General features: G+C 37.7%; 1 protein-coding gene and 1 long non-coding RNA gene across 4 annotated transcripts in view; one reads left to right on the top strand and one right to left on the bottom strand.

Moving 5' to 3' along the window:
• The window catches only part of LOC105481888 (zinc finger matrin-type protein 1-like), a 414,279-nt gene that overhangs the window by 178,548 nt on the left and 211,188 nt on the right, over nucleotides 1-24,543 (bottom strand). The gene's annotated exons all lie outside the window — the stretch shown is intronic.
• On the top strand, nucleotides 2,001-20,981 carry LOC105481889 (uncharacterized). 2 transcript variants are annotated; one of them, XR_011625913.1, is made up of 4 exons: nucleotides 2,001-2,123; nucleotides 19,171-19,207; nucleotides 20,595-20,708; nucleotides 20,847-20,981. It is a non-coding gene; the product is annotated as an uncharacterized lncRNA (long non-coding RNA). The 2 variants fall into 2 exon arrangements; XR_011625912.1 differs by lacking the exons at nucleotides 20,595-20,708; nucleotides 20,847-20,981 and adding an exon at nucleotides 20,173-20,308.

The raw sequence follows: 24,543 nt of genomic DNA on the forward strand, positions 1-24,543 counted from the left end.
AAGTTAGATTCAAATTGACACCACTCTGGCTAACCAATCTTCTGATGGCAAGCTTTCAGCTGCCTCTTAATCTTGTCCTCTCATTCAGCCTACATTTTGCCATTTTATTGGCACAAAGATCATAAGATACTTTGTCAAGTGCCCTAATAACATAAAGGTATAGTACATCTATTGTTAGGCATTCTTTATCAATATCATAAGCATACTAATAGTGAAAAGAGAATAGTTTGATGTGACTTACCCTGTACTTATGTCTATTCATCCTCGAATTCCTAACAGAAAATCCTCATTTTTAATGTGCCTCATAATTAATGTGCATTCTCATAAAGTCAAAAAGTTTATAAGTTCATGGCAATGTTTCCCCCAAAGGACTTAAAAATATGTGCTTCCTTACCTGCAATTACTTTATTCACCCTGACTCATCAAATAATGTCCAAGGTTGATGCTGAAACTTCCAGCTTAGCCATCTCAAGCCTGTCCAAATTTTCTATAATCACTAGCGAACCCTTTCTGGTCACCAAAAGAAGACTCCCCAAATGCTCTTGTATTGACTCGCTATCTGCAACTTTCAAAAGATATTTCTTTATTTTTTCATGGTCCTAGGCAAACTCTGGGTCTAAGGGTGATATATTTTCTTTACCCTATGAACCTATGTACATGGACATATATCTTAATCATTCTCCCCAAAAGAATTCCTTTCTTCCTTCAGCTAAAGGACATATCATCCTTCCTTTTCTTTCCATATTTGTTTCTCTTATGATTGCCAGATTTATAATTATGTTTTAGCTTATTCTACTCTTCCCATGTTTCTAAGCAAATCTGAGTCTTGCAGTCACTGTGTCCCGTATGTATTTCAGATAACCTTTTTAACTTCTAATTCATAAAAATTCCATGGGGTTACTTCTCTCTACCTCAATCTAAGAAATTGACCTAGACTCTATATAATTAACGCTAGTATTCTTTATATGTTCCTTGATATATTACACTAAAGTTTTGGTCCCTGAAATGCCCAACTATTAAGTCCATTGGAGCAAAAAAAGGTAACAACTCCTTTTAAAGAAAAATAGAAACAAACATATTAGTTTTAATAATTTTATAAAAATATTTGACATTAACATTTGAATTCTGTCTGAAGATATACTCAAAAATGTTTACAGCAATACAGCAATTTCTTTTTTTCAGATGGGATTGAAAGTTTGTTCATTCATCTAGCAAATCTTTATTTGCATTCCTCCTAAGGTATACTAAGCACAGCATTAAGTGATTGTAATATAACAATGCACAAGGCACTGGCGCAGCCCTTGGGACACAGGGAAATAAATAGGCAGAAGCAATTTGCTATGGCAAATGTTATTAAAGATGAAGTGCAGGATGCCAAAGAAGCACAGAGGAAGCACATCTCATTTGAATGAAGGTGATGGTGTTGCAGGCAAAATAAGCATTGAGCAGGAAAGTGTCTTAGAGGAGTAGAATCTCTAGAATAAGGGCTAAGATGATGAGCAGGTATCAGAAACATGAGATAACAACAGGAAGGCAGGCAGGCAAAATGTTCCACGGCCACATAAAACACATGCAGTCCTAGAAAGAAGGGAGAAGGGAGAAGAGCAAGAAAGCTCAGGAGAACAGAATATCCTATCTGACTGGAGGACTGAGTAAACTGCAGAACAGTGATTCATGAAGAGGGAAGAAAAGAAAGATCCAGATAAGGAAGGAATTTTTATTTTATCCTGAGAACATATTTTTAGAGGGACAGTGACACAATTACACAAAGATTCCTCTCATTGCAAGAGGAATGATAGAAATCAAATTGAATTGCAGGTAGGCAGGACGCAAGGCGGCCTGTTAGGAAACTGTGGCAGGAACCCAGGTAAGCAATGAAAGCAGCCTGGATTAATTGAGCAGCCACATTAACAGGGACAAGTGGATGGATTCTATTGTGAGGTAGGTATGTCAATGGGACTTTGTGATGGGCTATAGGTGGGGAGAGACAAGACTGTCAGTCACCAATGGCACCTTAGTTCCTGACTGAAACAACCTGGTGAAGACAGATGCCATTCACTAAGAATGTAAATACCAAAGAGAAAGAGATAAGTCACAGAAGATCATTATTAGTTTCTAAAGAGGTAAAGAGGGACATTATTTTTCACTCAGTATCTATTTCTATAAACATGATAATTATATTGGCAAGGTTGTTGTAAGAACCAAAATGAGAATACATTTAGGAAAACCACATGACACAGTGCCTTAATGGTGTACATAAACTTCTTGTTAATGTCTTAGAATAATTACTTTGATATCTGTAAAAAATATACTTTGGCCAAATGTTTGTTTTGTAATGCTTAGCATTTTTTAAGATTTCAGGACTATTTCAAATACATCTAAACAATTTGAATTTAAGTATCTACAAAAGAAAGTATTTTCCCACCTATAAACCTTTTTAAAATACAAAATGTCTTATCAAGGATCTTTAAAATGAAGGTATGGAGTTATCTACTTTGTTCCAGGAGATGCGTGGGGATATGATAAATCAGAGGTGAATAAAAGAATCCCGCTGTCAAATAAAAGACAAACAAATAAAAAATAAATGTGATTATAGGCATATGCACTGGTTGGTGCAGAAGTGCAGAAAAGGACCACCTATTCCTATCTGGGAAGGGTGTGGGTGGTCAGCCAGGACCTAACAGGGAAGGTGGCATTTACCTGAGCTGAATCATGAAGGACAAGTAGAGGTTTGCTGGATGAGGAAGAGGGGAATGTGCATACCAGTGAAACAAAAGATCATTGCAAAAGTGAGACAAAATGAAATAACCTTTACTTTGGTGGACATGAAAAATGGTGAGAGAAATAGAAAAAAATAATAAATAAAAAGGTGTTATTAAGAATTGCAAGTACAAATAATGAAACATGAAAAATCCACTTGTGGCAAATTAAATGTGTAAAAATAATTCGAGCTTGATATACATAAAACATAAGGAAAACAGTAAAGAACGTCAAAATGTACCAGATTTAAAAAATTGTGAGAAAATAAAAATTGCTTTTGAAAAAAACACCACCACACTGGTCAAGTAGAAACAGAAGACTAAGGAAATACCTAAGCAATGATATAGAAAAAGATTGAAGAACCAGATATATCCATAGACCTATAGAGAAGAAAATAAAAAAAATATATATATGCTCATACACTTACATATATACATTCACTTAGACACTTTATTTTTGTATCAGCTTTTATTCTGTCCTAGAGTTTATTCGAATCTCAGCAAAGAGTTAAGAAAGGATTTTTATTTGCAATTCCATTTATCATATTCCTTATTTTATTTAGATTAGTATAGGCTACACTGAGTTTTCAAGTGAATATCGAATCTCTGGAATTTTTAAAAGAATGTACTCTCTGTAAATACAATGTTGTAGGATAAATATACTAATGCTGGTCCTTCAGAAAGAAATTTAAAGCGTACCAAAATCTAAAAATACACTTACTTGAAAATCAAATGAATCTACTAAGTATATTTACTCTCCCACCAACCCACTCCCATTTGTCTCACATAAAGCCCTTTTTTATCATATAAAATAGCATGGTTGCATTATATATATTCTACTATATCCTATAAAATGGTGCATGTGAAATTATTTTAAAAGAACACCTCTGAGCTGCTGTATTCAAGAAAGCCAAGAAATAATAGTATTTATATTTCTTTCCAGCCTAGGAAATCTATTTCCAACCTAGAATGTATTTACTATAGGAAGCAATTCCTTTTCCCTCCAAAAGTAAAATTAACGTTTATATGTCACTTAGTACGTACCAAGATTGTCCTAGGTACATTATATCTAACAACTCACAAAATACAAATAGCCCTGAACGATAGTTATTAAAAGAATTTAAAATACTTCCATGAACTATAGCACTACAGAAAATGCAGCACATGAAAATACAGTAAGAGCACTGCATAACACATCATACACAGTAAAATACTTTGGAATAAATGAATGAATCCATTAGAAAATATTTGAAGACTTCCTACAGGCCAGACACTGTTCTATTAAACAAGACATACAAATGTTGCCACATTTATAATGCTTGTAAGGGGAAATACATAGTACTTAAAAGTAAATAAATTATTTGGTATATTAGAAGATAATTTTGCTATGAAAAATAAACAGGGGAAAATAAAGATCAGCAGTGGGGAGGTGGAACAAGATGGTGAAATAGAAGGGTCTGCCAATCATCCCTCCTGCAAGGACAACAATTTAACAACTATCTATGCACATACACACACACAAAGCACCTTCATAAGAGTCAAAAACCAGGGGACCACTCACAGTACCTGTTTTTTGTTTGTTTGTTTTTGTTTTTCTTGAGAGAGAGTCTTGCTCTGCTGCCCAGGCTGGGGTGCAGTGGCGCAATCTCGGCTCACTGCAAGCTCCGCCTCCCAGGTTCACGCCATTCTCCTGCCTCAGCCTCCCGAGTAGCTGGGATGACAGGCGCCCGCCACCATGCCCAGCTAATTTTTTTTATTTTTAGTAGAGACAAGGTTTCGCCGTATTATCCAGGATGGTCTCAATCTCCTGACCTCGTGATCCGCCCACCTCGGCCTCCCAAAGTGCTGGGATTACAGGCGTGAGCCACCACGCCCAGCCACAGTACCTGACTTTAACTTCATATTGCTGAAACAGACACTGAAAAGGTAGAAGAACAGCCTTGAATCACTGACACTACCCTTCTCCCATCCCCTGACAGCAGTGCCAGAGTGGTCCAGAGAGGTTTCTGTGCACTGAGGCAGGGAAAGCACAGCAATTTGAGGGATTGAACTCAGTAAAATGTCCTGTTAAAACAGAAATGAAAAGTGGACCAAACTCAGCTTACGCCAACCTATGGAAGGAGCCCTAGCTGGGGTGAAATTGTTAATCCCAGTGGAGACTACTTGAGTTTCCACAAGCATCACCACCAGGGGTTAATGTGCTCTGGAGCTCTAAATAAACTTGAAAGGCAGTCTAGGCTGCAACACCTAGATGAGTCCTAGTGATAAATTGGGCCAAGAGCCAGAGGATAGGAGGACACGTGACATACTGAGACATCAGCCAGGGAGGCTAAGGGAATGTTGGCATCACCCCTCTCCTAACCCCAGGCTGAACAGCTCATGGCTCCAAAAGAGACCCATTCCTTCTGCTTGTAGAGAGGAGTGGGAATAGTGGAGAGGACTTTGCCTTGTATCTCGAAATACCAGCTCAGCCACAGCAGGATAGGGTACCAGTCAGAGTCATGAGGCCTCCTCTCCATGCCCAAACTGCTAGATAATACTCCTAGACACACCCTGGGCCAGAAGGAAACCTGCTACCTTAAACGGAAGGACTGAGTCTTGGCACCATTCATTGCCTGCTAACTGAAGAGCCCTTGGGCCCTGAATAACCAGCAGCAATACCCAGGTATTATATTGAGGGACTTGAGTGAGATTCTGAGATTTACTGACCTCAGGTGAGACTCATCACAGTCCCAGCTGTGGTGGCTGTGGGAAAAGACCCCTTCTACTTAATAAAAGTGGAGGGAAAAATAAAGGGGACTTTGTCTTGAACCTTGGGTACCAGCTTGGCCATAGGGCGGTAAAGCACCAAGTGGATTCTTGGGATCTCCAATTTTAAGACTTCGGCCTTGTATGACATTTCTGGACCTGCCCTGGGCCAGAGGAGTACCCACTGCCCTGAAGGGTGTGTCCCAGGCCAGGCAACATTCACCAAAAGCAGACTAAAGAGCCCTTGGGCCTTAAAAGAAGATCAGTGGTAGTCTGGCAGTATTCCCTATGGGCCTGTGGAAGTGGTGGCCGCAGGCTGAGATTCCTCCGTCTTTGCAAAGGGGAGGGAAGAGTGGGAAAGACTGCGTCTGGTGGTTTGACCGCCAGCCCAGCTGCAGTACAGTAGAACACCAGATAGGTTTCTAAGGTTTTTTACTCTACTCCGTCTCCCGGACAGTACCTCTGGACTCACCCAGGGCCTGGGTGAATTTGTGACCCTGAAGGAAAGGACACAAGCCTGGCTGGCTTTGTCACCTGCTGATTGTAAAATCTCATACCCTTGAGCAAACATAGGCAGCAGCCAGGGAGTTGATTTGAGCAAGCCTTGGGCAAGACGCAATGCTGTGCTGGCTTCAGGTCTAACCTAGCACAGTCACAATGGTGGTGGTCACAAGGTTGCTTGTGACACTACACCCCCAGCTTCAGGTAGCTCAGAGCAAAGAAAGAAACTCCATTTGTTTGGGAGAAAGTAAGGGAAGAGAACAAGAGTCTCTGGCTGTTAATTCTGAGAATTCTCCCAGATCTTGTCCAAGACCATCAAGGTGGTACCTCTATGCATCTGCAAGAACCACAAGTTTACCAGTTTTGGGGTGACCCTTAAAGTAGATACAGCTTAGATTATAACACCCAAGTCCTTTTGAATATCTGGGAAAGTCTTCCCAAGAAGGACAGGCACAAACAAGCCCAGACAGTGACGACTACAATAAATACTTAACTCTTCAATTTCCAGACACAAACAAACATCTACAAGCATTAAGACAATCCAGGAAAACATGACCTCACCAAATAAGGCAACAGGGACTAATTTTGGAAACACAGAGATATGTGACTTTTCAGACAGAGAATTCCAAAGAGCTGTTTTGAGGAAACTCAAAGAAATTCAGAATAACATGGAGAAGGAATGCCTCCAGCTTTGTTCACTTTGCTTAGGATTGTCTTGGCTATTTGGGCTCTTTTTGGTTTCATATAAATTCTAAAATAGTTTTTTTCTAGTAGTGTGAAGAATGTCAGTGGTAGTTTGCTAAAAACAATTGAATCTATAAATTCCTTTGGGCAGTATGGCCATTTTAACAATATTGATTCTTCCTATCCATGAGCATGTAATGTTTTTCTATTTGTTTGTGTCATCTCTGATTTCTTTGAATAGTGTTCTATAGTTCTCATGGTAAAGATCTTTCACCTCCCTGATTAGCTGTATTCCTAGGTATTTTATTCTTTTTGCGCAAACTGTAAACAGGATTGCATTCCTGATTTGGCTCTTGGATTCACTGTTGTTGGTGTATAGAAATGCTAGTGATTTTTCTAGGTTGATTTTGTAAGGGATGTTCACTTTTACCACTGTTATTCAGCATAGCAGTGGAAGTCCTAGCTAGAGCAATCAGGCAAAGAAATAATAAAGTGCATCCAAATTGGAAAGAAAGAAATCAAATTATCCTTATTTGCAGATGATATGATATTATATTTGGAAAAACCTGAAGACTCCACCAGAAAACTGACACAAGTATCAGTTTATGAGAATTAATCAACAAATTCAGGAAGGTTGCAGGATACAAAATGAACATATAAAAATCAGTAGCATTTCTATAAGGCAACAGCAAACAATCTGAAAAAGAAATCCTAAAAGTAGTCTCATTTAAAATGCCACGAATAAAATTAAATACTTGGGAATTAACCAAAGAAGTGAATGATATCTATAGGGAAAACTAATAATCACTATTAAAAGAAATTGAAAAGGATACCAAAAACTGAAAATATATTCCATGTTCATGAATTGGGAGAATCAATATTGTTAAAATTTCCATACTACCCAATGCAATCTACAGATTTAATTCAATCCCTGTCAAAATGCCAAGGACTTTCTTCACAGAAATAGGGGGAAAAATCCTAAAATTTATATGGAACCACAAAAGACCCAGAATAGCCAAAACTATCCTGAGTAAAAGAATAAAACTGGAGGAATCACATTACCTAACTTCAAATTATACTACAGAGCTATATTAAACAAAAGACCATGGTTCTGGCATAAAAACAGACACACAGACCAATGGAACAGAATAGAGAGCTCAGAAACAGATCCATACATCTATAGTAAATTCATTTTCTTTCTCTTTTAAGTTCTGGGGTACGTGTACAGGATGTGTAGGTTTCTGTGCCATGGAGGTTTGCTGCACCTATCAACCCACCACCTAGGTAATAAGCCCAACATGCATTAGCTATTTTTCCTAATGCCTTCTCTCCTCCCACCCTAGCCCCAACAGGCCCTTGTATGTGTAGTTTCCCTCCCTGTGCCCATGTATTCTCATTGTTCAGCTCCCACTTATAAGTGAGAACATGTGGTGTTTGAGGTTGGTTTTTTTTTTTTTTTTTTTTTTTCTGCATTAGTTTGTTGAGGATAATGGCTTCCAGCTCTATTCATGTCCCTGCAAAAGACATTATCTTGTCACTTTTTGTGGCTGCATAGTATTCCATGGTGTGGTGTATATGTACCACATTTTCTTTATCCAGTCTATCGTTGATAGGCATTTGGGTTGATCCCATGTCTTTGCCATTGTAAATAGTGCTGCAATGAACATCCGAGTGTGTGTATCTTTGTAATGGAATGATTTATATTCCTTTGGGTATATCCCTAGTAATAGGATTGCTGGGTCAAATGGTATTTCTGGTTTAGATCTCTGAGGAATCACCACACCACCTTCCACAATGGTTGAACTAATTTACATTCACACCAACAGTGTAAAAGCATTCCTATTTCTCCACAACTTCGCCAACATCTGTTGTTTAGTAAATTCATTTTCAACAAAGGTGCCAAGAACGTGCATTGGGGAAAAGAGTGTCTCTTCAATAAATGGTGCTGGGAAAACTGGATATCTCTATGCAGAAGAATGGAACTAGACCCTTATCTCTCACCATATACAAAAATTAAATTAAATGTACTACCAATTTAAATCTAAGACCTCGAACTATAAAACTACTACAAGAAAACATTAGTGGAAATCTCCAGGACATTGGTCTGGGCAAAAATGTCTGGGGTAATACCCCATAAGCACAGGCAACCAAAGCAAAAATTAACAAATGGGATTACATGAAGTTAAAAAGCTTCCGCACAGCACAGAAAAGAATCAACAAAGAGAAGAGATAACCCACAGAATGGGGGACAATATTTGCAAACTACCAATCTAACAAAGGATTCATATTCAAAATCTATAAAGAGCTCTAACAACTCTATAGGAAAGAAATCAAATAGTTAAAAAATAGGCAAAAGACCTGACTAGACATTTCTCAAAAGAAGACATACAAATGGCAAACAGGCATATGATCAACATCAACATCACTGACCATAAGAGAACTGCAAAGCAAAACCACAATGAGATATTGTTTTACCCCAGTTAAAATGGCTTATATCCAATGACAGGCAATAACAAAGGCTAGTGAGGATGTGGAGAACAAAGGCTGAAGGGATGTGAGGATGTGTATGCTCTTGGTGGGAATGTAAATTAGTACAACCACTATGGAGAACAATTTGGAGGTTTCTCAAAAAACTAAAAATAGTATTACCATATAATCTAGTAATCCCACTGCTGGGTATATACCCAACATAAAGGAAATCAGTAAGTATATCAAAGAGATATCTCCATTCTCATGTTTGTTCCAGCACTGTTCACAATAGCCAAGATTTGGAAGCAACCTAAGTGCTCATCAACATGTGACTGGATAAAGAAAATATGGTACATATATACAATTGAGTACGATTCAGCCATAAAAATGAATGAGATTCTGTCATTTGCAACAACATGGATGGAACTGGAGATCATTATATTAACTGAAATAAGCCAAGCACACAAAGACAAAAATCACATGTTCTCACTTACATGTGTGATTTAAAAATCAAAATAATTGAAGTCATAGAGATAGCTGAAGGAGAAGGATGGTTACCAGAGGCTAGGAAGGGTAGCGGACAGTTGAATCAGGGGAAGGTGGGGATGGTTAATGGGTAAAAAAAAAAAATAGTTGGAAAGGATGAATAAGATCTACTATTTGATAATACAACAGGGTGACTATAGTCAATAATAATTTAATTGAACATTTTAAAATAACTAAAAGAGTATAATTGAATTTTTTTAACAAAAAGGATAAATACTTGAGGGATAGATACTTCATATTCCACGATGTGATTATTACACATCACATGCCTGTACCAAAACATCTCATTTACTCCGTAAATATATACTCCTACTATGTAACCACAGAAATTAAAAATAAATAACTTTTGGCCTGGCACAGTGGCTCACACCTGTAATCCCAGCACTTTGGGAGGCCAAGGTGGGTGGATTATGAGGTTAGATTAAGACCATCCTGGCTAACACGGTGAAACCCTGTCTGTAGTAAAAATACAAAAAATTAGCCAGGCGTGGTGGTGGTTGCCTGTAGTCCCAGCTACTTGGGAGGCTGAGGCAGGAGAATGGTGTGAACCCGGGAAGTGGACCTTGCAGTGAGCTGAGATTGCATCATTGCACTCCAGCCTGGGCTACAGTGTGAGACTCTGTCATAAATAAATAAATAAATAAATAAATAAAATAACTTTTTAAAAAAGATCAGGAATGGGGTCAGAGCAGGGAGCAGTTTATGATTTTAAATATGGTGGTCAGGCTGGGCCTCATTAAGAAGGTGACATTCGTGCAATCACCATAAAGGAATAAGAGAGATAACTCTTCAGCCATATGGCTGCTCTACTGAAAATCAACGATAGTGAGTGTATTAATCTCCTAGGGCTTTCATAATAAAGTATCATAAACTGAGTGGCTTAAAACAATAGAAATTCATTCTCTCATAGTTCTGGAGACTAGAAGTACAAAATCAGTGTTGGTAGGGACACTCTCTCTGCAAACTCAAGAAGATTCATCCTTGACTCTTCTAGCTATTAGTGGCTAGTGGCAGTCCTTGGCAGTCCTTTGCTTATAGTAGATAGAGGTTCGTTTCACTTCCATTCTCCCACAGCTTTCTCACCCTCTGTATGTCTCTGTGTCTCTGCTTACTCATCTTATAAGGACACCAGCCATTGGATTATAACCCATTTTAATCCAGTAAGAACTTATCTTAATTAATTATCTCGGCAAAGACCCTATTTCCAAATAAGGTCATAATCTGAGGTTCCAGGTGGATATGAACTTTTTTTCCAGGGGGGGAACACAATTCAGCTCAGTATAGTAAGTCAGGGATGTAAGCAAGAAGACCTGTTAGAAAGTGATTACAATAATTCATTAGTAAAAATTAATGGTACTTGAAAATGGTTAGCAGTAGAGATGGTAAGAAATGTTAGATTTTTATTCTATCTTAAAGGTAAACTAACAAGATTTATGAGTAGATTAAAAGTAAAACGTGGAAGAGAAAAGTAAATGATCAGTTCAAACTTTTGGCCTGAAAAATCTAGAAGGAATAAATTGCCATCAACTGAGCAAAACACACAAACAAACAAAACTGCTAACAAATCACGTTTCAGTATCTCTGTTGTAAGAATTAGAAGGGGGAGGTTCCAAGATGGCCAAATAGGAACAGCTCTAGTCGGCAGCTCCCAGAGTGAGCGACGCAGAAGACAGGCAATTTCTGCATTTCCAAATGAGGTACCAGGCTCATCTCAATGGGGCTTGTCAGACAGTGGGTGCAGGACAGTGGGTGCAGCCCACAGACCGTCAGCCAAAGCAGGGCAAGGCATTGCCTCACCTGGGAAGCGCAAGGGGTCAGGGAATTCCCTTTCCTAGCCAAGGGAAGCCGTGGCAGATGGCACCTGGAAAATTGGGTCACTCCCACCCCAATACCATGCTTTTCCAACGGTCTTTGCAAACAGCACACCAGGAGATTATATCCCGTGCCTGGCTTGGAGGGTCCCACACCCACGGAGCCTCACTCACTGCTAGCACAGCAGTCTGAGATTGAACTGCAAGGTGGAAGCAAGGGGAGGGGCGTCCGCCATTGCTGAGGCTTGAGTAGGTAAACAAAGTGGCCACGAAGCTCAAATTAGGTGAAGCCCACCACAGCTCAAGGAGGCCTGCCTGCCTCTGTAGATTCCACCTCTAGGGGCAGGGCATAGGTGAACAAAAGGCAGCAGAAACTTCTGCAGACTTAAACATTCCTGTCTGACAGCTTTGAAGAAAGTAGTGGTTCTCTCAGCACAGAGTTTGAGATGTGAGAACGGTCAGACTGCCTCCTCAAGTGGGTCCCTGACCCCTGAGTAGCCTAACTGGGAGGCACCTCTCAGCAGGGGCCGACCAACACCTCATATGGCCGGGTGCCCCTCTGAGACGAAGCTTCCAGAGGAATGATCAGGCTGCAATATTGGCTGTTCTGCAATATTTGCAGTTCTGCAACCTGCACTGGTGATACCCAGGCAAACAGGGTCTGGAGTGGACCTCCAGCAAACTCCAACAGACCTACAGCTGAGGGGCATGACTGTTAGAAGGAAAACTAACAAATAGAAAGGACATCCACAGCAAAACCCAATCTGTACATCACCATCAGCAAAGACCAAAGGTAGATAAAGCCACAAAGATGGGGAGAAACCAGAGCAGAAAAGAAGAAAATTCTAAAAATCAGAGTGCCTCTTCTCCTCCAAAGAAACACAGCTCCTCGCCAGCAACAGAACAAAGCTAGACGGAGAATGACTTTGACAAGTTGACAGAAGAAGGCTTCAGAAGATTGGTAATAACAAATTTCTCCGAGCTAAAGGAGGATGTTCGATCCCGTCGCAAAGAAGATAAAAACTTTCAGACGAGATTAGATGAATGGCTAACTAGAATAAACAGTGTAGAGAAGACATTGAATGACCTGATGGAGCTGAAAACCATGGCACGAGAACTACATGACACATGCACAAGCTTCAGTAGCCAATTGGATCAACTGGAAGAAAGGGTATCAGTGATTTAAGATCAAATGAATGAAATGAAGTGAGAAGAGAAGTATAGAGAAAAAAGAGTAACAATAAATGAACAAAGCCTCCAAGAAATATGGGACTATGTGAAAAGACCAAATCTACGTCTGATTGGTGTACCTGAAAGTGACAGGGAGAAGGGAATCAAGTTGGAAAACACTCTTCAGGATATTATCCAGGAGAACTTCCCCAACCTAGCAAGGCAGGCAAACATTCACATTCAGGAAATACAGAGAATGTCACAAAGACATTCCTTGAGAAGAGCAACTGCAAGACACATAATTTCAGATTCACCAAGGCTGAAATGAAGAAAAAAAACGTTAAGGGCCAGAGAGAAAGGCTGGCTTACCTACAAAGGGAAGCCCATCAGACTATCAGTGGATCTCTCAGCAGAAACTCTACAAGCCAGAATAGAGTGGGGGCCACTATTCAACATTCTTAAAGAAAAGAATTTTCAATCCAGAATTTCATATCCAGTCAAACTAAGTTTTGTAAGTGAAGGAGAAATAAAATCCTTTACAAACAAGCAAATGCTGAGAGATTTTGTCACCACCAGGCCTGCCTTACAAGAGCTCCTGAAGGAAGCACTAAATATGGAAAGGAACAACTGGTACCAGTCACTGCAAAAACATGCCAAGTTGTAAACACTATCGATGTGAGGAAGAAACTGCATCAACTAATGAGCAAAATAACCAGCTAACATCATAATGACAGGATCAAATTCACATATAACAATATTAACCTTAAATGTAATTGGGCCAAATGCTCCAATTAAAAGACACAGACTGGCAAATTGGATAAGGAGACAAGACCCATCAGTGTGCTGTATTCAGGAGACCCATCACACATGCAGAGTCACATATAGGCTCAAAATAAAGGGATAGAGGAAGATCTACCAAGGAAATGGAAAAAAAAAAAAAAAAAAAGCAGGGTTTGCAATCCTAGTTTCTGATAAAACAGACTTTAAACCATCAAAGATCAAAAGAGACAAAGGCCATTACATAATGGTAAAGGGATCAATTCAACAAGAAGAGCTAACTATCGTAAATATATGTGCACCCAATACAGGATCACCCAGATTCATAAAGCAAGTCCTTAGAGACTTACAAAGAGACTTAGACTCCCACACAATAATAATGGAAGACTTTAACACCCCACTGTCAACATTAGACAGATCCACAAGACAGAAAGTTAACAAGGATATCTGGGAACTGAACTCATCTCTACACTAAGCGGACCTAATAGACATCTACAGAACTCTCCACCCCAAATTAACACAATATACATTCCTCTTAGCACCACATTGCCTTATTCCAAAATTGACCACATGGTTGTAAGTAAAGCACTCCTCAGCAAATGTAAAAAAACAGAAATTATAACAAACTGTCTCTCAGACCACAGCACAATCAAATTAGAACTCAGGATTAAGAAACTCACTCTAAACCAGTCAACTACATGGAAATTGGACAATCTGCTCCTGAAAGACTATTGGGTACATAACAAAACAAAGGCAGAAATAAAGATGTTCTTTGAAACCAATGACGACAAAGACACAATACACCAGAATCTCTGGGACACATTTAAAGCAGTGTGTAGAGGAAATTTATAGCACTAAATGCCCACAAGAAAAGCAGGAAAGATCTAAAATTACCCTAACATCACAATTAAAAGAACTAGAGAAGCAAGAGCAAACACATTCAAAAGCTAGCAGAAGGCAAGAAATAACTAAGATCAGAGCAGAACTGAGAGATAGAGACACAAAAAGCCCTTCAAAAAATCAATGAATCCAGGAGCTGGTTTTTTGAAAAGATCAACAAAGTTGATAGACCGCTAGCAAGACTAATAAAGAAGAAAAGAGAGAAGAATCAAGTAGACACAATAGAAAATGATAAAGAGGATGTCACCACTGATCCCACGGAGATACAAACTACCATGAGAGAATAACTATAAACACCTCTATGCAAATAAACTAGAAAATCTAGAAGAAATGGATAAATTCCTGGACACATACACCCTCCCAAGACTAAATCAGGAAGAAGTGGAATTTCTGAATAGACCAGTAACAGGCTCTGAAATTGAGGCAATAATTAAGAGCCTACCAACCAAAAAATGTCCAGGACCAGACAGATTCACAGTCGAATTCTACCAGAGATACACAGAGAAGCTGGTACCATTCCTTCTGAAACTATTCTGATCAATAGAAAAAGAGGGAATCCTCCCTAACTCATTTCATGAGGCCAGCATCATCCTGATACCAAAGCCTGGCAGAGACACAACAAAAAAAGAGAATTTTACACCAATATCCCTGATGAACATCGATGCAAAAAATCTCCATAAAATGCTGGCAAACTGAATCCAGCAGCACATCAAAAAGCTTATCCACCATGATCAAGTGGGCTTCATCCCTGGGATGCAAGGCTGGTTCAACATACGCAAATCAATAAACGTAATCCAGCATATAAACAGAACCAAAGACAAAAACCACATGATTATCTCAATAGATGCAGAAAAGGCCTTTGACAAAATTCAACAGCCCTTCATGCTAAAAACTCTCAATAAATTAGGTATTGATGGGACATATCTCAAAATCATAAGAACTATATATGACAAACCCACAGCCAATATCATAATGAATGGGCAAAAACTGGAAGCATTTCCTCTGAAAACCAGCACAAAACAAGTATGCCCTCTCTCACCACTCCTATTCAACATAGTTTGGAAGTTCTAGCCAGGGCAATCAGGCAGGAGAAAGAAATAAAGGGTATTCAATTAGGAAAAGAGGAAGTCAAATTGTCCCTGTTTGCAGATGACATGATTGTATATTTAGATAACCCCATCATTTCAGCCCAAAATCTCCTTAAGACTTCAGCAAAGTCTCAGGATACAAAATCAATTGTGCAAAAATCAAAAGCATTCTATACACCAATAACAGACAGAGAGTCAAATCATCAGTGAACTCCCATTCACAATTGCTTCAAAGAGAATAAAATACCTAGGAATCCAACTTACAAGGGATGTGAAGGACCTCTTCAAGAAGCATTACAAACCACTGCTCAACGAAATAAAACAGGACACAAACAAATGGAAGAACATTCCATGCTCATGGATACGAAGAATCAATATCATTAAAATGGCCATACTGCCCAAGGTAATTTATAGATTCAATGCCATCCCCATTAAGCTACCAATGACTTTCTTCACAGAATTGGAAAAAACTACTTTAAAGTTCATATGGAACCAAAAAAGAGTCCACATTGCCAAGATGATCCTAAGCCAAAAGAACTAAGCTGGAGGCATCATGCTACCTGACTTCAAACTATACTACAAGGCTACAGTAACCAAAACAGCATGGTACTGGTACCAAAACAGATATGTAGACAAATGGAACAGAACAGAGCCCTCAGAAATAATACCACACATCTACAACAATCTGATCTTTGACAAACCTGACAAAAACAAGAAATGGGGAAAGGATTCCCTGTTTAATAAATTGCCTTGGAAAACTGGCTAGCCACATGCAGAAAGCTGAAACTGGATCCTGTCCTTATACCTTATACAAAAATTAATTCAAGATGGATTAAAGACTTAAATGTCAGACCTAAAACCATAAAAACCCTAGAAGAAAACCTAGGCAATACCATTCAGGACATAGGCATGGGCAAGCACTTCATGACTAAAACACCAAAAGCAACGGCAACAAAAGCCGAAATTGATAAATTGGATCTAATTAAACTAAAGAGCTTCTTCACGGCAAAAGAAACTACCATCAGAGTGAATACGCAACCTACAGAATGGGAGAAAATTTTTGCAATTTACCCATCTGACAAAGGGCTAATATCCAGAATCTACAAAGAACTTAAACAAATGTATAAGAAAAAATAAAACAACCCCATCAAAAAGTGGCAAAGGATATGAACAGATACTTCTCAAAAGAAGACATTTATGCAGCCAACAGACACATGAAAAAATGCTCATCATCACTGGCCATCAGAGAAATGCAAATTAAAACCACAATGAGTTACCATCTCATGCCAGTTAGAATGGTGATCATTAAAAAGTCAGGAAACAACAGCTGCTGGAGAGGATGTGTAGAAATAGGAACACTTTTACACTGTTGGTGGGACTGTAAACTAGTTCAACCATTATGGAAGACACTGTGCTGATTCCTCAAGGATCTAGAACTAGAAATGTCATTTGACCCAGACATCCCATTACTGGGTATATACCCAAAGGATTATAAATCATGCTGCTATAAAGACACATGCACACGTATGTTTATTGCGACACTATTCACAATAGTGAATAGACTTGGAACCAACCCAAATGTCCATCAATGACAGACTAGATTAAGAAAATATGGTACATATACACCATAGAATACCATGCAGCCATAAAAAAGGATGAGTTCATGTCCTTTATAGGGTCATGGATGAAGCTGGAGACCATCATTCTGAGCAAACTGTCACAAGGACAGAAAATCAAACACTGCATGTTCTCACTCATAGGTGAGAATTGAACAATGAGAACACCTGGACAGAGGGTGGGGAAAAATCACACACCAGGGCCTGTTGTGGGTTCGGAGGCTAGGGGATGGATAGCATTAGGAGATATACTTAATGTAAATAACGAGTTAATGGGTGCAGCACACCAACATGACACATGTATACATAGGTAACAAACCTGCACATCGTGTACATGTACCCTAGAACTTAAAGTATAATAATAAAAAAAAGGAATTAGGAATAGGGAGGTTAGAAGTTGAGTTTTACATATATAAAGTTTAAGATGCTTATTCAACATCATAGTGAAAACATCAATTAGGCAGCTGGATATACAAATATGAAGTGGGGAGAGATCTGGGCAAATCTGGAGTTGGGGAGACCTGGGACGGAGTTGAAAATTTGGGAGTTACTGGCTAACATTTAAATAAATGAGACATTTAAAACAATAGGTAGAGATCACCATTCAGAATGTGAGCAGGTGAGTTACTAGGCAATAAGAAAATGAATAAGACAAAGAGAGAGAGCAGGAAGAAGCAATTCCCAAGCAATGAGTAAAGCATGCTACCAAAAATCTAATGGCAAAAGCAACACTTCTTAACTAATGTGTCAACAAACATCTATGACGTTAAGAAATTTTGGGTATTTAGAAGTAACAAAAACAAGAAATTCTTGCAAATGGTAAGAAGAACCCTTCAATAATAAAAGGACCAACTGCTGAGAGGGAGTTAGGAAAGAGGATGGAACATGCAAAAGAGTATTTTGATCTTTAGACAAGGGAATTTTAGAGAGAGCTCACACTGAAAGAGCAACCATTCTCTTGGCATAATAAACAAAGGATGTTTCCTGATTCCTTAGTAACAACTGGAAATGAATATTACAACAATATTTATAGTATTCACGGTTTTTATATTTAATATGTGCTTAAATTAATTACAGAGTAAATGTACTATCATTCATTTGTATGTTGGGAAGCGCAGTCTTTCTTGTTTCATCATAAAGCTTCAAATTAAAAATATCTCATAGACAGATAACCATAAATATACATTAAAGTACACTTATATCTAATAGATGCTTCCTAACAAACATAGTCACAATCTTGACATCACTACCAGTAATTGCCTCATACTTATACCATATGCTGCCACAGTGGAAAGCACTTTGGATATATATATTAAGAACTTTAAAACGTTCATTTAAAAAAAATTTTTTGAGATGGGGTCTTGGGGGTCCTGTTATGTTTCCCAGGCTGGTCTCAAACTAAGCTCAAGCAATTCTTCCACCTCAGCCTCTTGAATAAATGGGATTACAGGCATCTGCCACTTCACCCAGCTCTGACAAATTTTGGTCTAGTAATTTTATTTCAGGAAATATATCCTAAGAATGAAGGGGCCAACACACATCAAAAAAAAAAAATTCAAGGATGCTCACATTACATAATGTTAGAAAATTATAGTATCTTCATATACTGGAATATATTAGGTAATGTGTTAGATGGTATCGATCAGAGATATCAATACTGGAGGATAAATTGTTATTAAGTATTGTTAGAAAAAAAAGAAGTCATCAGTCAGTAAATTCACAGTAGAATATAGTAATAAGTGTAACCCTATGCAAAATCAGATGAAACAGGAAAAACTCAACAGAAAATTTACAGTGTTATAATTATAGAAGTGAGGTTTGCCAATACCTGTGTGGGAGTTTAACCTAGTAGGGCTAAGATGTAAGCAAAAATGGAATTGAAAATGTACCTTTTTCTGTTGTCCTAAGATCGGTTCCTTCTCTTTATGCCATCTATATTTTGATAAAATTCCATATATAAATGTGGTAATTGTTAACTAGAAGTAAAGCAAAATGTCCTAGTTAGTTTCATCTTAGGGAAAGTTCTGAGACAGGCCCACTGAATTAGTCAAGTAAAAGGTTCTAAATGACAAAGAGAATAAATTTGGGTTTTATATTTCAGGAATTTCACTGCAGCTGGATGCTTGGGAATGTCTTAGGTATGGTAGACCCGTTGTTCCTATTGCTGAATTTGGTGATAACCTGTATAAACAAAAGGAGTTTTGTGCATTCATAAAAATGTATTATACTCTTCTGCATCATTACCAGAAAGAGACTTTTAGCTGGAAAAACACAAAGCTCATTTTCCTGATGGCCTGGGTAAATTGGCTTGGGATTGGATCAATTGCAGCAGCCTGCCATTTAGATTGCTCACTCTATTGCTTGCTAATACCCAGAAGGGTCAACTCTGCTCAAAGTAGGTTGGGGGCATTAAATCAGGAATCAACAGATTATGTCAGCGTTAAACATGTTCATGAAGAATTTGCAATAAACCTGCAAAATGTTTATATTAAAAGCAGGAAAATTTTATACATTCAGTAGTATCTCAATAATGTATAAAATTATGAATGAGAAAAAATGTTAAGAGTAGTTCTATCTAGAGTAGCAATGTAAGGATTTTTGTTTTCTTACTTTATATTTAAAAAATATATAGTAAGAGTGCATAGTACTTGTACAAATAGGGAGTATGGACAGTTTCTGGGACTCAGAGTGAATAATAGCCAGTAAGCAGTTTCCCTTAACAAGGTTCACTTCTTTCTGACTATGCTTTATCACTGTTAAACACTAAACTAATTGAGGTCCACAACAAAGAAAATAATTAACAAATTAGTGAATTGTGCTTCTGCTTATACTTCATTCCCCAAATGCCTAATCAACCTTACTAAACATAGTTTTTTTATTAAAAGTAAGCAAAAAGCTAATTTGTAAATTTTATTATTGTCCTTCCTTGATACAAATGTTTCCTGGCCCATGGGAAACTATGACTTGACTTTTTCTTCTTCCTTTCTTAATCTTTGCTCACTGTGAACCTCTCATTTCAAGTAGAATGCATGATACAGAACTCTCTAAAATTTCATTCAGAACATAGAAAGATGCTGCCACCTGCCTTTCCCTATGTTCATAGATACCCAGCCAACAAAGAAGCAGAGGATGACCACCACTGACACTATCAACCACAACATATATGTGTGCTGCAGAATCCACCCTTTCTCTAATGACTTGGAGCTGCATACTTTTTAAATGTATATGATTCTCAAAGATACATTGTTGTATCTCCGCTGTTTCTTTCATAAACCAAGAGATGTTTAATTATAAACAAGAGTTAACAGACCCAATTCACTTTACCTTTGAGCAACCAAGTCCTCAGATGTAGAAGCCACAGGGCATGTTGTGCCAACCTCTTTCTGCTCATGTTGCTACACTTTAAAATTAAGCTATGTATCCATTATCAATTGCCCTGTGGGCATTCACTGACTGATATTTTGAAATGTTTTCTAAATCACTTGATTAAAATTGGTTTCTGAGTCCATCGGCATATATCATTAGGTTCCTGAACTTATTCCAAGAACAGTTGTGGCACAGACATCCTGAACAGTCTTCCCGTGTGGGGTCTAAAAAGAGAACACTTTCTGAGTCAACCATTACTTCTAGTGCTCAAAGGTAAGGTTAATTAGGAGTCACAGAACTGGTAAAGTCAAAGGTACTTTAAAAAAGTGATTACTAAAAACTCTTGAACCCTTTATCTCTTGAACCCTTTATCACATCCTCAAAGTAGTAGAATGTGAAAATTTTTTATAGGAACAAAGATATTATGCTGACCTGGAGACCTGGAAGAAGGCAACTTCTGAGATAGAATAAAATCCTGAGAAGCAGAAACTGAAGGATCATCATGTATAATCAAAAATCTATAGCAAATTAAAACTTACATTTGGGCTTTTACTCTTTCTTAAAACTACTAAGCAAGAGAGCACTCTCAGATGACTAGTTTTGTGTAATGGTGTCTTCATTGTTTGTTTATTTGAATGTTCTCTGACAACATTTATCTACAGTTTCACATATTTTTTCCATATTCAAATCTTCCTTGCTACTTTATGCTACTCCCAAAAGATGAAATGGAGAACTTAGAAACTTTTACTCCAATCTTCTACTGTAGATTCCAGCATTGAGTAAGGATGAGGAAGAGGAAATAAATGGTATTATTGTCAGCCCAGAAGACACTGCAGGAGTAACACATTTTATCAAGACTACCCTATCTTTATACTCCTGGAACCTGAAAATACTGAAAATCCACCTAGGCAATTAACCTTAAAACGTTCTTCTGCATCTCCTTAGCATATTTCTAATTCTTTAAGAATTTCTTTTTATCCATTGCTAAGGAATCTCCCTTAAAGCTTTCCTTATTTGAACATGATCATGGATTTAGGAAAAATAAAAGCATCAACTCATTTATGGGAAAGATTTTAGACTTTACTTTTCCCTGAAGAAACTTTATTAGCCATAAAACATGATCAAAAGCTTTAAAAACATCTAAATCCACCTAATAATAAAGAATTTTTTATTGGCACACTCTGAGAGCCTTGTTTATCCCACAAATAAAGCTATTCATTTTGTGCTTTTGTTTTCCAGTATCTCATTAACTTATCTTGCACAAGCACATCTAAAATAATCTCTTCTGCTCTTTCTTTACAATTCAAAATTATCCCTGATAATGGCTTTTAAATGCCAATATCAGGGATCTACCATACTTTGTGATCAAAGGGAAATATTGAAAATATAAATATGGTATCAGGAAGTACCAGGAAAATAATCTCTCCCCTGTGTTTACCACTATATTATGCTACACAATATAAAATACACAGCATGCCTCCTATCCTCAAGGAACTTGTTTTACCACCTACCTGAGGAGAAAAGATACATATAAAACAACAGTGAGCAATACAAATAGCATAGACTAAAGTTCTGTTGACACACTATTGATATTATACTGGATAATGTCATGATTCACAGAAGAAAGCCAGTGTGTATCAGAGTCCACAATAAATTTCAAGAAACTAAATGTGCCTTAAGAGAGCTAATATGTTGATAGAGTGACTCAAGACATAGGGATCCATCTCAGAGAGGACCAACAGTGCATTTGTAGAACACATTGTTGCATCTCCGCTGTTTCTTTCATAAGCCAAGAGATGCTTAATTATAAACAAGAGTCTTTGAATTAGATGAAATAGGATGATCATAAAACTTATCATTCAACAGGACACTTTTGAGAGTGAAAGGGAAAGCTATTAATAATTACACTGGGATAAAATGTATAATGTATAAACTGGGATTATTCCTGAGAGAACTAAGACATGTGGTCATCTCAACATTGAACACTTATTTTCTACTCTTTTTTCTTTCATGGGTATTATGGGTATTTGTGAGATTGTGAAGTATTTTAAATGTTGTGGAAGAAAATAATCATCAAGAAAATATCTGAGATTTTTCTGCTCAGAGCCAAGGGTACTAGGGAAAGTCCAGGAGTACCTTGAAACAGATAAATGCAAAAATAGAAAGCTCAGTATTCCCATTACTATTACTGTATAACAAATTTCCCTAAAACTTAATGGCTTAAAAAAAAAAATTTATTATGCTCACGTATTTGGTGAGTCAGAAAATTTAGAAAGGGTAACTCAAGGATGGCTCATCTCTGCTCCACAGTGACACTGGTCTCAACTGGGAAGATTTAAAGGCTACATGTTGGGGTCATCTAAAGGCCTGTTCACTCACATACATCTACTCTGGGATGACGTGAAGACTAGGACTGCTGACCAGAGCACCAGCATGTGGCTTTGCTTCCTCATGGCATGATGGTCCCAGGGTAATTAGATTTCCTGTGTGGCAGCTCAGGGCTCCAAACAGGAGTGCCCCAGAGAACAAGGCAAAAGCTACATCATCTATTGACTCAGTCTTGTAAATCACACAGCTTCACCTCCACCATACTCTATTGTTCAAAGAAGCCGTAGGCCCACTCAGATACAAGGGGTGATGTCATAGAGAAAATAATACCCCACTTCTCAATGGGTTAAGTGACAAAGAATTTTGAGGCCGTATTTTAATATCAACAAACATAGGTTTGATGATTATTTTCTCCCACAACATTTAAAATATTTCACAATCTCACAAATACCCATAATACCCATGAAAGAAAAAAGAGTAGAAAATAAGTGTTCAATGTTGAGATGACCACATATCTCAGTTCTGTCAGGAATAATCCCAGTTTATACATTATACATTTTATCCCAATGTAATTATTAATAGCTTTCCCTTTCACTCTCAAAAGTGTCCTGTTGAATGATACGTTTTATGATCATCCTATTTGATCTAATTCAAAGACCTATCTCTACATAAAAAAGGAAAGTAACACCCTCACCTCTCTCCAAAATAATTCATCTTAATCTAAAATATCCAAATTAATCAACTATATCACATATTCCAAATGCATTTGCTTTTTGAGTAACATGCCAGTTACCTTATCAGTATGTGAAGACACCAACCAGTAGTCGATAGTAAGAACAAGGCAGAACCCGGAAAACATGACTTCAAGATTCCCCCTTAATTTAGGTCCTATCTCTGGTAACAGCGCAGTGTATAAATCCAGTTTTGTTTGTTCATGTAAGAAGTCACTACCTTCAATGTTAGTTTTGTAGAGTTCTAAATGTAGTAGAGAAGCAGCTCTCCATGCTTTCATAAACCTTTTAGTGTCAAAACACCAAAAAGGGCTATATAAATAAACTGCATATTTAAAAAAAAACAGCTTCAAAGACATATTTTCCTACTTCAGTTTGAGAATGAATAGATAAAAGAAAAGTCAAACATTCTTTTAAATAGTCTTTGAAAAGACTGGAATTTTTTTGTTGCAACTTTTTTAAGCAAAGGGATTTATTTCCCCAAATGGAGCCTTTGTCCCACTTGGACACGCTGTACAAGTCAGACTATGTCCTAACACTAAATTGCACGCATTTACAATTCAGTTAGCACTTTCTCTTAGATGTAAGGGCATTTTCCTTGGATTTCTAATGGAGTTTGCTGTCAAACTCTAACATTTAAAAACATTCAGCAAAGAAGAAAGGTGAAAGGAACTTGGTTTGCATTTAACTAAGAAAAATTTATCACATTAACTATGGATGCTTAACATCAGGTCATAAAATTCTTGTCATGCTGTCAGTGGGGCTTTCTCCCCTTATTTGTGCCTGCATTGCTAGAACTAGGAGTTTTCTACCAAAAGATCCATTTAGGGATTTTCCATTAGGAGATTATTAGCTACTCTTCTAATAGATTAAATTCACAAGATTCCATTTATATTGAGAGCAGGGGAACATTATATGGGCTCTACTTCCCTTAATCTGATTTTATTGTTCTTATGTTAGAAGGGCCTCAGTCCACACATGTTAATTTCTGGATACAGTTGTCAAGAGTTTAAATACTAGTAAAGAGTTATTTCAAACATCCTTAGTTA

The sequence above is a fragment of the Macaca nemestrina genome, chromosome 7 (assembly GCF_043159975.1).
Source record: "Macaca nemestrina isolate mMacNem1 chromosome 7, mMacNem.hap1, whole genome shotgun sequence".
Taxonomy (NCBI): Eukaryota; Metazoa; Chordata; class Mammalia; order Primates; family Cercopithecidae; genus Macaca; species Macaca nemestrina.